Genomic DNA, 15,481 nt, shown 5'->3' with positions numbered 1-15,481 from the left:
GCTATCACAATGATTTTAATAAATTATTTGAATTCTAAAGTTACTTTAATAGGTTACTTAAAATTTGTTTGCAAGTTTATGTGGTCATAGGAATTTGAAGAAACAACTTTTAGAGTCAATTTTCTTTTCTATCGACAATGATAATTTTGAATATATGTTTGAGTTCAAACCAAGACCCATCATTGATATGTAAATCATTGAGAGAAAAGGAAAGAAAAAAATAATAATAAATAATAATAAAAAGGAAATAAGGCGAGAGAGGATAAACCTAAAACCTAAAGCTAAAAATGAAAAAGACAAATGTAATACATGAAAGAAAATGATTAATTAATAATAATATATTTGAATTGATAACATGATAATTTGTCAATTTGTTAAAATAATAATAAAAAATTAGAAATATTTATATGAGAATTAATAATATATTACAATAAAAGTATAGATAAAATATAAAATGAGGAAAAATTAACAAATTACTTTTAATAGTTTTAAGATAATGTCAATACAATGGTAATGATGAAATAATATATTAATATAATGTTAATACAATGGTAATGTAGATGAAATAATATATTGATATATGATAGATAATGTATAATTTACATATATAAATTAATGTAGTTTTTTATTCTTAATGAATTAGTATAAAAATATTAGTTTATTAATAATAATAATACAAAAATTTTATCATCATTAAACATGTTAATGGATTATTGTATATTCATATATTATTATGTTAATGAATTAATATACTTTTTATTCATAGATAACGTATACTTTACATATAAATTAATGTAATTTTTTTATTATTAATGAAATAGTATAAAAATATTAGTTTATTAATAATAATAATACAAAACTTTGATCATTAGTAAATATGTTAATGGATTATTGTTTTTATATAATATATTCATATAGTATTATATTAATGAATTAATATACTTCATATTATTAAATATGTCACTACTTTAAAATTTTATATATCATATATTAATAAATTATTATATTATTAAGTTAATATACTAGAATTAATATATTAGGTTGATAAATTTATATATTAATGGAAGAAGATAAATATTGAATAACTAGAAGCCATATTTTTGCTAATTTCAAGATCGCTATCTTGATTCTACACATTTGAAATGCTTCTAGCTATAAAAAAAAATTAATTATTAGAAGTATGTGGTTTTCATAATTTTGTTTATTTTACCATTCTAAATTATGTAAAAGACATAATTAATATCTCTAATACTAATCAATTGTTTAAAGAATATTTAACGGCTTTCTAAATAAGTTCAAAATCTTTTTGATGTTTTTATGACCACTTCCTAAATTTTTTTAATTAGATTTTATATACATACTAATTTATATGTCATGTTAAGTCTAACTTCTGGAATTCCAACCTATCATATCAAGATGAAGTTCTTAGGCATCTTATTTTCAAAATGACATAAAATTGTGCTTTTATACAAGATGTTTTGATTGTAAACTGCCTAATTTTTAAGTGACCAATACAACAAAGCATAGGGCCTTTACTTTAGAAGAGATTATGGCAATGACATAGAACATTAGTCTCTGACGATTGGAAAAGGGGGCTTTTGATTAATTTTCTTTGGTAAATTACCTAAAGGGAAAATGTTAGTAGTGAAAGTGCTCTCAGTATTCTCCAGACAAGGAATTTATGAGTTCTAGATTGAGGTAATCCTAGGATATTCAATATCTACATTTGTGTTGTTTTTTGTTGCATTTCTATGTAACAACACACACACACACACATATATCCACCAAATTTCATTTGCAAGCCATTTTAGTTGACTAGCATATTGAACTTCTATCCATAATATGTCATAAGAACTTGGTGTCTTTACTAGGATACTATAATGAATCAAGGGAGTGGGTGTTGAACTACGATCACATGTCCGAAGGATCCTAAGGGGCCGCTTTTATGGTAAATATTTTGCCCATTAGTATTGCTTCAATCAATACCCTCTTATAAGTAGCAAACCTATATATAGGCAAAAACATGTATTTGAATTTGAAGTTATTTTCCAAGTCTTAGTGCTGAAATTTATGGACTAAATTGGAAAACAAAGCTCAAAATAACTTTAGATGCCATACAAGGTAACTTGCCTTACTCAAATGCTTTTATTGTTGGCAAAGTTGTCAATGATGGCAAAGGGTGGTTGCATTGTCATTGATGACAACTAAGTATGTATTGCTTATTAGAGGTATGGCCACTATTGTTGGTAGATGTTGTGATGTGAATGCTTGCATATGTTGTGGTGTGAAAGGTTTCCTATGTCAGCCTAGTTGCTTGTGATTAGCCACAACAATCAGTTTAATTTGAGTTTCCAATGAATGATCTTTTTCCCTGGATGAAGAATAGAGGCATGGCATTGAAAATGCTTGGTGATTGGAATGTTTGGTTGAGGTGTTGTAGAGGTGCAGAAAAATGTTTTGATACAAGAGGATGCAAGACTTGATGATTTTTTTTGTTTTTCCCTAATTTGGGGGACAGACACAGATTAGAGCCTGTCTACTAGCGTCCAAAACCCATATTGATGGTGGATTATGAGCATCCATAGCCTGGATTTGCAGTGGGTAAATAATGTCCATGTTTTGTAGCATGTATAAAGAATATCGTGTTATCCCAATAAAATTACATGGTCTTGGCATTATGTTGGTTTATGTAGTCATTATAATTGGATGATATTACTCTTTGAAATAATATTTGGTGGAGTATTAATTTTGCTTTGATATTCAAAATATGAAAAAGTGTGAAACGAATAGGTGGAATAAAAGGATGCAAGCTTTTCACTTCAGATTCCTACATGGAATACTAATAGTCCGCAAGCTATGCTTATAAAAATATGTGTTTTTGGAAGGTTGAAAAGTTAGAGAATGTGAGAGAGATGAAAGAGTTGTTGTGGGTTACGTGGCACAAAGAGAAAGAAGAAGAGGAGTTGATGGGAAGCAAAATTGATGACGTGAAGGCAAAGACAAATAGCTGGAGGTATGTAGAGTTAAAGACTAGGTAAGCTGGCATGTTAAATTTTTTGTGTACCAGGTGATTGTTGTCTCCTTTCAGGTAGTATCCTGAAAAGGAGCAGGTTGTTGTTTGTTTAAGAGAGAGTAAGAGCTTCCTCACAAGTAGAAGCTTGCATAAATAAATTGAGTTAGAAGCCTCCTGTAGATAGAAGCCTGTAGAAAATTAATGTAAAAGAGGGAGTACGTTTTATTGTCTATCATATATGTTTAATGCTTAAAACATCAAGTTTTTGGTATATAGAGATCACTTGAAGTCTAGTTTTAATATTCATGATTTTATTCTTTATCTTGAACTTTAATTTTGATTTTTTTAATTAATATTATTAAATTTTCTTTTCACGTATCCCATTCTTTAATATTAATAAATTTGAAACATTATGTTCCTCATTATTTTTAAATATTTTATACAAAAGGTGTTTATACATCTTAAACATAGAGGTCAATGTTGCAGAAGTCATGATTTGTGTTTTCTATATTAATTCCTTTTAATTTCTAACATTTTGGAAAGTCAGATGTTTCCCTTATCAAATAAAATCCCACTTTAAATTCCAATTCGAACTTAGTAACTTTGTGGTTAGAAATCATATGGGACAGACAACCCATAAGTGCAAACGTGCTGAAGAACAACTACTTACTTGTTCAATGGGTAACAAATTTTATTATAATTTATCATTTTAAATGTAAAACAATCAAGCTATTTACAAAATAGTTGATGGCATTGCACTGCATGTTCCAACAGTCTATGATATCAAGTACATTTTTCTACTCTTATAATTTATTATAATGCATTGCAATTTATTTAACATATAGCGGACACCGTATGTGTATGTGGAGATGGATGGAAATATGGCAAATCAATAACTGGCGAAATTGAAGAAATCATAGGCAACTACGCAATTAAGAAGAAATTGGTATCGAACATGAAGATTTGCAGGGCGGCCGCTCATTTGCATGCAGAGTGCAGTAAACCTAAAGATATGGCATGGTGAGACAACAGTTCCAATATGAGTTTGTTGGAAGAATCACCTCAAATTTATGAAATTTGTAATTTCCACTACGGGGATTCTAGTCACTGGTTTGGAATGTTTACCAACATCTGCGGGTTTTGGTGTAACGGAAAACCTCTTCATGGTATTAGAGCTTGGACCCAGGTTCCTAGCCTTTTACAATGTCAAAATTATAGTGAGCTCGGGAGGCTTCTCTCCAAGCTTTTTGAGCATAGGAATAAAATCTTAAATCAAAATAAATAATTTGTTTCTTTAGGTCCGATAGACCAATATTTGGTCTCAACGGACATTAATCATCATCATCATCACGATATGAAGTTGATATGATATAAATTAGTTAATATAGAACTTCAAATAATTTATTTAAATCTCTTGTTGAAATATTTTTGAAAAATATTAGATTTTTTTCACTTCTAATTACTTTACAACATATTCATTTTTTAATTATAACAAACATTATTTTTCTATTTAAAATATATTTTTTTATTTTAAAAAACAGACATAAATAAACAAAATTACATGAGCCCTAAGCTCAACAAATAATTATCCACATGAAAATTATGTATATATCTATCTATATATATATATATATATATATATATGGCAACCTTTATCTCGACCAGGGGTTAAATTTGACGGGTGACCCTACCCGTCAAGGAATTTTTTTATGACGTTTTTATTTTTAAACTGCCCATCATATGACTTTTAAAATTTATTTGTACAAGTTTCCATAATTGTTTTTGTATATCAACACAATCAACATATGCATATGGAATTGCTACAAATCTTAATTCATGCTTCTGAACAAGCCCTTCCTTATCACAAATTTAAAAAAAACCAACTTTAGAGACATCTATAAATTTAGATAAATAACATGTGCGTATATGGGTATACGGGCGTCAAATTTACCTAAAATATAAGAACCAGACCCTCTATTATTTTCTGTATAGAGAATTGAAGAGAAAAGAATGGCAGAGAAGGAAAAAATAAGCTTTGAAGACTCACTTATTGTAGGGATATTCTTGCGAATCTCAGCACCAAGAATGTCGAATTCATCCAATCTTTCGTCGAAGGCCGCCTGCTGCAAGACTAAATTTAAATATTCTCAGTGCTTGTAGATTTATGCTGAAATACATGCAAATTTTGACAAAAGAAAACCCCGACTTTTGTTCAATTTCCATAAAGAGAAATTGAAGCTGAAATTTACCTCTATTAAAGCTACATGGAACGAACTATCAGGGTTTGTAAGAGCTGTTACAGCATCCTCGCTTCACTCAAACGTTGTCACTGCGATATCCATCAGATTTTGGAGAAATGAATCAAAAGCACAAAATAGTGAGTATCAACGAATTTGATCGTGTTCTCCACTGTCTCACTTAAAGGTATTTTTACTGTAATTTGAAATTGTATTGTCATAATTTTAATAAGGAAGCAATCTTAGCAACGGTCTGGGACAAAGTTTCAATAGTCAGTAAAGGAAGTATGGTTAAATTTTACTTTAAAAACCATAAATGAAGTGAAAATTCCTCTTACCTCGGTATCTACATGCTTCCAGTTTGGCCTTAATGTCATTGAGAGTGGCAGGATCTTTGTCTACTACAAGTACATGTAATCCTTTAGGAAAGTCCTTCCATAGATTGCAGTCTTCTAGTACTTGCAACATTGCCGATCTGCAGCTTTCACTTCCTAATGCAGGTTTAACCTTGGCGCTGCACAAATATTCCGCCAGAGAATTGTCGATCCACCCAAGACCGAGTACATACCCAGAAGCCCTTGTTATTGCTCGTTTACTTAGCAAAACATTGACCTATTTAAAGAAATCACATTCGTCGTTTCAGCGGGAGTCTGTAGAACCTGCACAGCGCCCGACTGCGAAAGCCTGGAAGACACAGACTAGATTAAGAAGAGAGCAGCTCTGAAAGTCTTTCGCGGGAGATTAATGCACATCTCACATGCAAAAATTCCGTATTCTTCCGCAATAATTATTTGAAAAGGATCAACCCTAAAAGCTTGGGCACACAGTATTGCTTAGTCATCACTGTTTCGAGCATTTCCAGTGCAAGATTTTTCCTACTGTAGAAGCATTAAATATAAAGATCACAGACTGTTGGAGGACGGCACAACAACTAGAATCAAAGACGGTAGACAGTGAGGTTGCCCTAATATTCCGGATAAAGATGAGTTTCCAGCAACATCAACCTCAAGTCCACGAATAATCAACCATCTCTCAAGGTTAAACTTTATGTTAATGCCTGCTTTTAAATTTCTGCATCAGAAGTTTCACGACTTTCCCATTACCGTTTCTGAAAACTCACGAAACAACAAAAACTTTATTCCGTTAAACGTTAAATTTTGTCCTAAATGTCTGCCTTCAAAATTCCTGAGAAGATTTCCAACAAAATTTACAAGAACTTACCCCTAGAATGTTTCTGCTAAAGTCAAGAACGAAAAGACATTTCATTACTTTGAGCTAAACGTCGACCTTCAAAGTTTCGAAGCCATTTTGCATCAAAATTTACAGAGCTCGTTGCGACACCATTCTTAAAGAATCAAGAACGAACAAAAATACTTCGTTACTTTGTGGTAAGCGCTTGCCTTTAAAGTTCCTAAGTAGATTTCCTTCAAAATGCATAGGATTTACCGAGTACCATTTCTGAAAAGTCATGAACGTAAGAGAAAGAATACAATAAACTTTGTACTAAATGCCTGCCCTTAATGTTCCACGACGCCGACGATCTCCTTCGTCCTCTTGAATCCAAGTTCCAGTACCTCGAGGCTCGAACCGGTCCATATTCAATCACTTTAAGTTTTAACTTACGGGTGCCAGGTGGATTATACGGTATAAAAAATATATACCATAAGGTTAAATATATATATATATATATATATATTTATATAATTTTTTTTTTTTAAACTTTTAATTTTTAAACCTGCCCGTCATATTGACGTTTTTAAAAATTAATGGCAAGTTGCACATGACGTGGAGATTTGAAATTAAAACATATTTTACGAGTAAAAAGACTAAATACGGGTATACGGGCGTCAAATTTAACCCCTGATCTCAACATTCGTACAACTTAGCACTAACGAGACGACGTTGACGACTTGGATCGGAGATTCGGGATGGCTTATCGTTGGAAAAATTTTGCACCCAGAAACTATGTGATGCTTGACATCCTGTCATTGTCTCGCGGGGAGTTCGAGGCATGGGATTCAATTCCACCTAACCGGCTAGCGTCCCCTCAAACCGACAAAAGCACAACGAAATGGTTAATGCACAATAATTTTATGTAAGCAAATATTTATCATACTCGATATCGATATCTACAGAGTTATTCAAAATTTAAAGAACATTAGTATTGATTTACGGAAAAGTTATTTAAAATTTTAAATATTTTTTTTTTTTTCTCGATAACACTGATCTATTTATATTACAAAAAGTCAAAAATATTACAAAAATTACATCTGGGCCAAAGCCCTGTACCTTCAGAGAAGATATCAGTCATTGCTACCTTGCATAGAAGAGCGACACGTAGCATACAGTAATCGACACGGTGGATTCATTACATGACACGGTGAGTACCGAAACTGACACGATGGATGCATTACTGGACAAGGTGAACACAAATCGACACGCTGCGTATGGAAAACGACATGGTGAACATGTTGAACGATGCGTGGGCTGAGACTATGAACCGAAATTACAGACATAAACTCCATAATAGATGTACAAAATCATGAAAATGAAAAGGTCAGAGAAATTCATTCCTTGCTGCCCAGACTTGGCGACTGCTGAGTTAATCGTCATCCGTGGTGTGAGGTTCATCAGATGCTGGACCCTTGAGCTTTTCCGCTGCTTCCTTACCCTGGCACGAGCTCCTTTGAGCAGGTTCCTTACCCTGGCACGAGCTTCTCTGAACAGGTTCGCTGGGGCCAGCTTCATCCGTCTGAACCGGACGCGTGAAGTCTACAGTGGGAGTCTCCATGTCGACCCGCGGGACAGTCACCGTATCCAAGCGCCCACGAGCACTGCTACAATGCTCCACAGTAACCGACACTATCAGAGTGTTATTAGCAAAAGCACAGGGAATTCTATATCGAATGGCCGGATGTTCCGAGTGACCACACTCCGGAATGCCCCAATTGCCTCTAGCATTGCGGCCTGGAGGCCTGTTTTGCTCAGAGGTAAATTCAACTGAGGACGTTGGAGAAATCTCAGGCCTCTGAGAGGCAGAATGCCCTCTAGCCATTCCTCTGCGACTGCTCATCCTGAGCCTCTCCCTTGGCATTTGGCGATGGCTTCCCTCACCTATAATTCCTCCAGAAACCTTGTTCCAAGCAATAACCCACTCAAACGGCCTGGAATGCGGCAGAGAGGTCAGGGAGGCAACCTTAATAGCTCCCATGCTCCTCGGATGTTGCAGCGCATTGAAAGGCGCCAGCAACCTCCTGTACATTCCCCCGTCGTTCCCCTGCTCCAGACTAGACAACCTAACTACATTCCTCTCCACGCAAAACATTGCGAATTTGCTGATTGCATCGCCTTCCGGCGAATTTAAGGAGCCTGCTCCTTGGCTTGGCGTGGCTTGTCCGGGCTGACAGAGGCCCATGTGACAAGCCACATGCCTCATAACTGTTCTAACTCGCGGCATGGACAGTGATGTCACCCGCATCCGGGATAAAATTTTAAATATTAATATTAACTATAAATTTAATTGTTATTAATTGGTGCGTTTTTTTTTTGGTGGTTAATAATTAGTTTAGAAATTTAATTTAAATCATTTTTATATTAATAGGTGAGTGTTGTAAATAATTAGTTTATCAATTTAAATTAAATATTTTTAAAGTTCGGAAAAAAATATTAATTTAAGTAATATTATTTTAAGTATTAATTTTTTTATAAAATTTGAATTTTTTCATCTATTTTTTTTTTGAATAAGATTAATCTATTAATAAAGTAAGGAGGTACAATTACAACATGACCGAAGTCAAAACTCTGCTCTGAAGAGAGGCAGAACTGTCAAGAAAAGCAGATGAGAAGATTGACTGTAGGCAGTGAGCTCATAGTTGAGATGGATTTCAGGACCCACGCAGGGGACCGGGTTGATATTCTTTTGATAATGCATAATTAACAAAAATGCCAAAAAACACCGGAAAACCACAAAACTATTTGCATTACAAACTTGCCCAGTGGTAAAGGTCGCACTACATGAAGACGAAGCCGGGGTAAGCGCACTAGTCATCTGGAGGCTCTTCCTCGATACGACACCAACCATAATCTGGCAAATCCCTTGCTTGAGCCACGTTCTGAGCAGAGGGACCAGGGTCGACTGGCACCATCACCATATCCTGAGCGCTGCATACCTGTACATTCAAATCCTGCCGAGGTGCATTTCCAATTCCCATCTAGAGGGATGAAGAAGGAGCAGAAACTACCCCCGAACCTCCCGGATGAGATCCAGAGTCCTCTGTCTGATCAGTCTCATGGAAGACCACCGAGATATGAGCCGTTATCCTAGGGCGATTCAGAGAGCTATTAAAGGAGAAGATTGCAGAGCCAGACGAGGAAGGAAGCCCAGGGTGGTAGCTAGAGGAATGGAGCCGCCCTCTCCCACTGCGGGTGCTAGGGTAGCGGCCTGCAAACAGCTCACTGGAGAGGGAAGGCGAATCAGAGGACGAGCTGGAAGGCGCGCATCGGGGCTGGCCTCTTCGGCACCCCATTCTTTGGCGCAGACGAGGCATCTGAGAGAGAGCAGCAGTGGGATGCCAGTAAGGCAGAGCAACAGCCAGGTAGACAGAGCAACAGAGACCCAAAGTCCAGGAAGGGAGCCAGCGGAAAAGCTGGAGCCCCTTCACCGAAAAAACAAAGCTGAGCGCTGAATTATCCTTTCCAAGCAAAATTCGGGAGGCCTTAGGAATGACAGGGCCAACAACCCACCACCCGAAACCAGAGATGAGGCCTGAGACCAAATAATGAATCGACGAGACAAAGACTACGAAACAATAGCTCGAAACCCACAACATGAAACCAGAGACGAGGCCTGAGACCAGATAATGAATCGACGAGACAAAGACAATGAAACAACAACTCGAAACCCAGGAGAGGAACGAGAGGGAGAGCAGGAGCCGCTCCGCTAGGAGGGCCGAGCCAAGCACTAGAGTAACTTTCCCCCGCAAGTGCCGAGAGACCTCAAGAATAACAAAGCTCACCTCAAATAGCCGAAAATCAGAAATGAGGCCAGAGGCGAGGGAATGAACCAAGTGAAACAGCATAAATGACTTCACCACATACCCGAGACATAGCCTGGCCTTAACCTTTTCTGGCACGCCTCGAGATGCTCCATCCATTACTATAGCATTGAAGAACGCCGCCTTCTGATGCAGGCTAGAGCGTGCGGAGGGAAGAACCATCGTTGTAAACATGAAGTATGAACCAGAGCTACTGGAACGAGAGCCGATGAACCTTGCTCTGCGCGCATGCCAAGAGCTAACCACCTTACCTGTATTTAACTCTCTGTACTAGGTGGGCAGGTGTCGATCTACCTCGTCCCACCCTTGTCCCTTCATAGTTACTGCCACCTCAAACACCCACATCTAAGAGTTCATCAAATTTTTAAAAGATATTATTATTTTGCATTTTGTTTGAGTATGAGAGAAATGTGTAATTTATATGTTTCTTTTAAAATGAAAATAAAATATTTTCTAAATAAAAAACATTGTTAATTATAATTAAAAATAAAAGTGAATATTGCTATTTGTTTAGTAGTTAGTTTTAATTAAAAGAATTATAAAATATCAATAATCTTCGTCTCAATATGCTCACTACATTGTTGTTGGCATTACAATTCAAAAGTTGTGTTGAGAAAATTACTTCAAAAAATAACTATACTCATAGATCCATGGCTAAAATGAACCTATACTGGTGAATATAAAAAACTATTTTTGCATGGAGAATATATCAACTATTTTCTGTATTTCCTAACAAATGCATGAAAAACATTGATATTTAAATGTATACATATATTATTCATTATTTTAAGTATGTAAACATCAAACACCTAATTTTAAGAATGTAACTGTAATCATTTTTTTTAAATAGTTTTTACATTTTTCATACATTTTCTCTAATTAGAAAGGTAATAAGTAATAAAAATAATAATACTATTCATTTAATTATAAGGTCATAGCTAATTTAGAGAGTAAATATTTCAAGTAGTCTCACCATTCTATATTCTCCCTCTTTTTAGGTATATTAGCTCATTGTATGTACAATTTTGGCTACTTTGAAATCTAACAAAGATTTGTTGGAAAATCTAAATTTAATTTTTATAGTCTACACAATTCAAATGCTCAAGAAGTTCTGCAAGGGGTTGAATCAATTATACATTAAAAAACACAATTTAAACAATGTAATTTTGTATATTGCACTCTAAAAGAAATTTGCACTTTAATATATTTAATCCCTCTAGAAACTCATAGACTTAAGTTTAAGGATATAATTCTAATCAAATTTAAAAAAAAATTACATCTTTCATAACTTTTCTCTAATTAAAAAGATAATAAATAATAATAATAATCTATTTATTTTAAGGTCAAAGCCAAGTTAGACACCAAAATAATAATAATAATCATCATTTAATTTTAAGTTCATAGCCAAGTTAGACACCAAAGTTATTGTATGAGACACTTGTTTGTGGGACAACCCCTTTTAGATTTGAACTTTTGACTTCTTAAGAAGAAACACACTTTTTTATTATCTTAAAAAGTGTATTATACTTAAGAAATGTTATTATATTTATGACCACAATGTAAGAAATAAATATTGTGTAACAAGTCATATGACAATTAATATTAACATGTAATAATGATTAATTATAGAAGAATTATTACATGATATTTATTTATTACATTATGATAATGTATATAATAATAGACCTTAGTTATACTATAAAAATCTTCCTCAAATTTGAAAATATTAGTTAAATTTGATTATATTTTTTTAAATCACTATGGAAATAAGTCCTTTTGCAACTTTTTAAGGATTAACAAGTGTTTGTTATGAAGGAAATGTCTCCTCTTAATATCCTATCCTTAAATTTGAAGGGGCTTCCTAGATTTTCAAAATTTTATCCACCTAAAATATGAGGAACTTTAAATTTGATTTGAGGAGGTTGTTCAAAATTGATTGTATACAACCCCTAGTAGTTTAAGAAGGTTATTTAAACTAGATTTTTCTTTTATTTTTAAATGAGTATATATTTATTAAATCCTCTTTGATTCACAGTCGAAAAAACACGGAGATATATCTTCCAAGAGAAAACCCAACTGGGCATTCATATTATACTGCCAAAAACATCTAACTACAACCATAACATATAGAGAACTTTCCTGGACAATTCTATAGAAAACTAATAATACTAATTATGTAAGTCGAGTATGTCAAAGCAAACATTTCAAAAAAATAGAGCAAGATAACTATCACTAGTCACTAACACTAGCAGGCAGATTAAGGTTAAAATCGTGATTCCAGCTGACATCCTGATGATGAGCATTTTTCCCTTGAGATAACTTGAAATGTAGCTCTGATATCATGTTTCTCAGTGCATCCACTTCATCATACAACCAAAAAAATTGGAATTTGAGGGTCTGCACCTCTTATGCCATCTCTATCTAAGAATGGGTTAATTGATAGAACTTGATTTGTAGCTCACGGTCAACCTGCCGAGGGACTTATCAGTAGAGAAACATTGAGAACATGGGTTGTCCTTTGAAGGATTCATTTTTATAGTAACTGTAAACCTAGATTTTGGTAATTGAGGAATATGGTTGCAAATTGTTGTGAATAGAGATATCCCCACACAATAAACACAAAAGATGGCCAAAATGATCTGAAAATTATAGGAAATCTATTTGATACAAATTAAAATTTTTAGTAGTTCCTGAACCTAAGGATGAATTCGAAATAGAACCAAACTAAGGATAGATACAACTATTTGAATATAGTAATAGTAACAGATACCATAAACTAGAGAATCCTAAATATGGATTTGTGTCTCATTTTGTGCAAATTTTGTCCATAAGCTTGCTGAAGTAGGCTTCCCCAATTATAACTAGAGAAGCCTAAATATGGATTTGTGTCTCATTTTGTGCAAATTTTGTCCATAAGCTTGTTGAAGTAGGCTTCCCCAATTGTTGCCTAGTGATTATAGGCTTAAGAAGATACAAAATAAAGGATGGAAAACCCAGAATAGATGAAAATTAAAGAGATCCCACAAATGAAAATAAGTGACTAAGAGAAGGGAAATAACTAGTTTAATATGACCATACTCCTTCAGTTCTCCAAAAATATGTTGTAAAACAATTGCCAAATCTCTCAAAATGAATCTATTAGGATTTCACATTGAACATAGTGAGAAAATTCAATAGACATTTCAAACATTAAAGTTATCTCAAATTTTGTATGAAGATGCAATTCATTTCCATGATCTGATCTTCATCAATGTCTGATCATACTAACCATGAGGACTTATTGTTGTGAGTATCAATATGTTTCTATCAACCTCATCGTTTCCATCAGATGCAAATATACAAATTGAGACTATCTACTCCTTCATGTATAACTTACCACCATCATCTTATGCCAAAATTCATCTCCCATGGAAAAATTAGGCCTTAAGCACTATATAGCTCTTATACCATGTTAGTAATTAAGCACAAGGGAGACACACCAATAATATCACATAAAAGGATTTATGCCATATTCAACACATTGTATTGGTATCAAAAAAGGAATTATCTTGATTACACATTCTTAAGGCTTGTCGAAGTGGCCAGCGGGGCCCTCTCCGTTTCCATTGAAGTTTGTTTACATAAAAAGATTGTTGAATTTGTAAAACTGGTGAAAATTTTCAATTTGGAGCCTCCTGCCACCTTGTGTCTTTTTATTGTACTTCACATCATGTATGTGTACCTTCTCCTCCATTGTCCCATTACTCAACCTTCTCACCAACTCCCTTTCTAATGCAATTAAATCCTTCTAAATGCAATACCTCTCATTTAAAATTTAAATTTTGAACACCTTGCGTGCATAATGAATACCTCACATGCTGATTTTAGAAATATGTTTCTTCCTTTAAGAGCTAGCTCATAATTACATGCTAAAGACACTTGATGTTTTCGGTTTTACTACAAAAGCTTAAGAAATCTCTTTCATTATTGCAAACATTTACATATACAACTTGTGGCCTAGATTTCTGTCTACATTGCATCATGTCCACCAATGGCTTCCAACTTCGCCCTAGGAGGACGAATCAAATTTTCTGTACAGGTACTCAACGGGCTTGAGAAATACCATTAGCGAGGCCATTACTATGTATTTTCCAAGAAGAGGAGATCATCAACTCTGGAGTTAGCTTTAAGGATAAGGAGAATATGCAACATCAGTAAATCTCCTTACTGCTTAAAACAAGGGCTCAATTGTGGGGCATGGACTGGAAAGAAGATATTATTATCCCTGAATAGATTGAATTCATGACGATGGTAGATGGATAAATATCCCCATAAAATCAAGTGAATCTCAATAGATATATATTAATGGCAACATAGATATTTATTTATAGACTAAGAATGTGGCAAGAACTATTTTTCCTAGTCTCAAGCCGTGGGAAAAAGTTGTAGATTTATTTGGGTGCACTATCTTTGTCCAAAATTAAAGGCATAAAAATTTACCCTAATGAGGAGGAGCTTATTATTTGGTTACATTGTCTTCTTGGTAATCTATACGTGTTATTTTCATTACCAACTCTTAAATAAGTGATTGAGAGAAGGGGAGGAGCTAGTCTAATACCACCATACCCCTTCACTTAAACTTTGTTAAACCCATTGAGTGATGTTCCTATCCCGAAAGAAAAATTTCTAGGTTTCTGAAAAGGAATGGAGAGTGGAGAATAATCAAATGCAGGCATACGTAGTAGAAGTTGGTGTTGATTCTCCAAAATCTAGAAAATTTCACGTAGGCTAATCCTTTACAAATGTAGCTAATCCCTAAGATTGCATGGACATTGTTGATGGGAGGTCCAAGGGAATTAACATGCATGTTGAGGTTGTTATCCCCACCAAAACAGGCATGTGCTACTGCCCAATTCTAACACCTACGCACTCCATTATCCCATTGATGAAAGACATAATATAATGGGATCCTTCAATCTTCCAAACTGGTAGAAATGGAATGATGAATTAGCTACTCACTCATGAAATAATTAATGTGATGTGAAACCATCAATAGGAACTTAGAGCTATGGGATATAAAATGTAGTACTATGCCAGTCACTTATTTAAAGGATTTGGAACAACAATCCCTCTTCATTATACCAACCAAATTTATGAAGATTTCTCAACCTTCCTACAAATGTAGTAATTGTAGATTT

The sequence above is a fragment of the Pinus tabuliformis genome, chromosome 3_1 (assembly GCF_031772625.1).
Source record: "Pinus tabuliformis cultivar Carrire ecotype Pingquan chromosome 3_1, CPIR1, whole genome shotgun sequence".
Taxonomy (NCBI): Eukaryota; Viridiplantae; Streptophyta; class Pinopsida; order Pinales; family Pinaceae; genus Pinus; species Pinus tabuliformis.
Note: the sequence above shows the minus strand (reverse complement) of the source record.